We start from the raw sequence: 4,127 nt of genomic DNA on the forward strand, positions 1-4,127 counted from the left end.
GCTCGTTAATTTGAGTACACTTTCATTTTTCCACCCCGTTGATCTGGACTTTTAGATAGAGCCACCCAGAGTTTGAATGCCTTGAAACTAACTTGCCCCTCAGGTGACAAGAGGAAGTGAGCATTAGCGTCATTCTATCACTGGGATCTTAGGGACCAATGGCTCGGTGGGAAAGGTAAATCAAAGCAGGAGCTAAATTCAACAGCTGGTATTTGAACAGGTTAATATGTTTTCTCTTAAATTCACAATAAGTAACATAGAAACGCGAGTGTGACAGTGCCTATTATTAGTGAGCTAATATTTGTCCACCAAAACTCATAGCTCGTCTTTGTGTTCCACCACTTTCAGATCCTACACTTAATTAAGCAGTTCCCCTGCACTTGGAGAATCACATACATTGCATAATTTAATCTTCATAATGATCTCTGGTAAGGCCTGGCTATTTCCGTGTTACAAATGAGGAAACATGCTCAGAGAAATGATTGATGCATAAGTTCTGTCTCCTGTAAATGTATAGACGGCCACACCTACACATGTCTATCATCTTCCTAGGGCTCAGTGAAGTACTCATTACACTACAGTGCTCAGTATTCTTTGAGAATGTACTGAAAAGTATCAGAACCAGGTCTCCAACTCAGATTTTTGGCTCTCTTGGCAGCACTTTCCTTAGAACCTCAGGATGACTTCTTCTTCCTTAATAATAGAGAATTATTTTCCTCTGTTGGGCACAAATGCTGAAGCATTATACGTACACTTTGCAATATCCACTTGGATTTTTCTACCCTTTTTAGTAACACAAGAAATGCATGTTCACTGCATTAAAAATATGGAATAAAACTGAATAAAAAATCAGCTGGGCGTGGTAGCGCGCGCCTGTAATTCTGGCTACTCGGAAGGCTGAGGCGGAAGGATTGCCGGAGCCCAGCAGGTCGAGGCTGCGGTGGCCGGGAGTGGCCACTGCACTCCAGTCTGGGTGACAGAGTGAGACTCCAACTCAAAAAAAAACGGAATAAAAAGAAACTCCACAAATGTATTCAAATCATTCAAAATCAGCCCATTCAAATATACCTCCCTCTATTCTGCAACATCCTTTGCTATAATAAAATTTATACTGTTTCCCAGTAATGGGATACCCTTCCAGAACATCCATCTTCCTGAGACTCAGTCCTTCTTAGAGTTAAAAATAAGACAAGATCTCTCTTTATAATCATCTAGCAGAATTCAATAGGGCCATTTCTTGGACTATGAACCAGAAATACCAGGTGTTACTGGGTAAAAACACACACCAAGGTCAGCCTGCAAAGAGCAATGACTCCGTTCTCAACCTTGTGTTTTTCAATGGAAAGATCAAGTTTGGATGATTTGATACCAACAAGCAGTGTGCCCTTTCAGTGCCTAAGTTGTAAAAGTTATAAAAGTGAAGGTATTCACCCAGATGATGACTAGGGTTGCTTCTAGTCTGAGGATGCTAGTCTCAGTCTAAGAAGTTAAAAAGATAATATATATAAGAGAGAGAAACTTCTTCCAGAATTAGGGAATATAGGAGGGTTGTGACCTGGGTGTAACTAGGAATATTAAAAACCCTCACTTTCATTGCTAGTTGCCTTATGAACCCAATACCAGTTGCTTTCCAGCTCTTAATCACTGTTGAATAACTAACAATGTGTCACTGGTTTTGGAGTCTGAAGGCATGGATTCCAAAGGGATCTCCATCAAAACACAAAATCCCAAAGTTTTTCTCTTGCTCAAGTCACATCAGCACTACCTCTGACTGACGAATGATAGAATGTTCTGTTTACCACTAAAGAACCTCAAAGAAACCAGAGGGTGGGTTTCAGGTCGCTCAAGATGATACTCAGCTGTAACAGTCAGGTCCTGACTGGTAACCTACCCACAAGAACAGACCATTTAACTTTTCAATTTCTATTTTCTCCTGCAACCTAAAACTTAGACATACTGCATTATAATTTTGACCAAAATATACTCCCATTTCTTTTCTTTTTTTTCAGAAAGAGAAGAATAATTTATTCCAAAAGATGGCAGATATAAAAAAATTGCCCTGAAAATAGAGTTTGGTGTCTCTGCTGGGACAGACCCTCCTCTGAACATGCTCTCCTGTCTCTCCTGACTGGCCCACTGGAGCTTGCTCATCTTGCAGCAGTTTTTAAACACTTCTCTGATTCTCATGTGATGAGGAAGCAGGAGCCATCTTCAAATCCAGATTCCAAGGAGAAAGCAGCATGTTTCTCAGAAGAGCATCCTCTGTCTCAGGAGACGGCGTCACCATCTTGTGGAGCAGGCACAATTTAGGATAAGTAGACACATGGAAGTGTAAAAAGAGCAAAGGAAGAAACACCGCATTGTGGAATAAGAAATTCAATGTAGTGTGAGCATTTAAGGCGGCAGACACCCAAAACAGACAAAGCAAGAAAGGTGTTCTGCGTGTGGAGGTGACCTTCTATCTAGAAGGAATTCTCTTCTCGTGACCTCCAAGACTGAGTACTGCAGAGCATGTCTTTTTCCTCAAGGCCAATGGTACTTCAGATACCAGATGTTTTCATTTTTCAACTGTGGTCCAAAGAGAGGGTTGAGCTGGGCCAGAAATGCAATCAACCGAAAGGGATAGCAGCAAACTGAACAGGTCATCAACATGGTAATAACTCCCTGGTTAAGGTCCTTGGAGATAAACCAAGGCACCAAGAAGCCAACGAAGCCCCAGAACACTCTCATCACAATGAGGGGCACCGTGAGGACACAGTACGCAAAAGTCGCCACCAGAGCCGCCAGGCCCTGCTAGTCCCTGCCCTATGCCTCACTCGGGTTCCACCTGGAAGTGTCAGCCTCGTTTCTCTTATTTCATTTGACAGAATCGATAACTAAAAGGTTGATTTGATTGGTAAGAGTTATTAAGAGAGGAGTTACTCCAGTAAAATTCACTGAGTACTGCAAAATACTGATCTACCCTTTCTTTTGTTTTTCCCTCAACTCGAACCTCTCTGTGGTTCCCTGATGCCACTGTGACATTGTGCTCAGCCTATATATGCCCCATGCTCCTCTCTCCTAATAGCAATGGATGGATCATTCTTGTGGGAAGGGGGTCCACAAAGTTAATGCCATCACCTTTATGCCACAAGAATCTTAATGTATTAGTTATTCTTTTATCATTATTTAAAAATATCTATGACTTGAGTTTTGTGAGAGAGTGGGAGAAGATTGGCAAATGTAGGGGGAGAGAAAAGAGTACCATGATATTATCTTGGGTAGAAAAATGCGTTTTGGTGTCAGGAACTGACAGAAGAAAAACACACAGACATTCATGGTGAAAGACTTGATGGAAGCTTAGGGGACTAATCCTGATGCTTACTTTATTTTCTTTTTAATGGGATGTCAGTTCTGAAGAATAAACAGTCTTTCCTGAATCCAGAGTTATAAGCACTTATTTGTCTAGATAAAGTACAGAAAAGAAATATTGTGTGCTGCGGCCCATAAGTCATCTTCATGGCCTTTCAGGTAAACTACCAAGGATTTTTACTGTTCAACTCAGTGGAACACAAATTGGTAAACTGAGAGCTAACTGATCATGGCCATTGAAGCAGTCCAAAGCTGACATCGAAAATTTCATCTTAATCTGAAATGCCAACATCAATTACCCACAAAAGTGCCACAACAGGTGATGCCCACGAAAGGGCAGCATGCATCAGAGGCTTCAAGGAAAGCAACATTTCAGGGAATTGGTCTAAATCATTCAAAGAGTTTTCCTTTCATGAAATTTTGCCTGCTGCTAAAATTGAAGCAGTGATTTAAGGTGGCTTCAAGTTCCAGTCCAAAGAGAAAATCCAAGGAATGATGGTCAAAACCAAACATGTGTGACATGAGTTTATTTTTTAACTATTTCATTGGTATCACATGGAAATAAAAATGCACCTTGGCTAGACTCATAGATGTTTCTGGACTCTGTCTGATTCAATTAATTCCTTTTTTTTTTTTTTTTGTCTTTTTTTTTTTTTGAGTTGGAGTCTCACTCTGTCACCCAGACTGGAGTGCAGTGGCTGCTCCCGGCCACCGCAGCCTCGACCTGCTGGGCTCCGGTGATCCTTTCGCCTCAGCCTTCCAAGTAGCTGGAATTA

The 4,127-nt window shown here is 41.4% G+C and overlaps 1 pseudogene; it reads right to left on the minus strand.

Annotated features, from left to right (window-relative positions):
* Window positions 1-2,523: 2,523 nt before the first annotated feature.
* LOC110595700 overlaps window positions 2,524-4,127 on the minus strand; it is an 11,152-nt pseudogene continuing 9,548 nt past the window's right edge.

This window comes from Carlito syrichta, unplaced genomic scaffold, assembly GCF_000164805.1.
Source record: "Carlito syrichta isolate Samal-C Ts95f unplaced genomic scaffold, Tarsius_syrichta-2.0.1 Scaffold303577, whole genome shotgun sequence".
Taxonomy (NCBI): domain Eukaryota; kingdom Metazoa; phylum Chordata; class Mammalia; order Primates; family Tarsiidae; genus Carlito; species Carlito syrichta.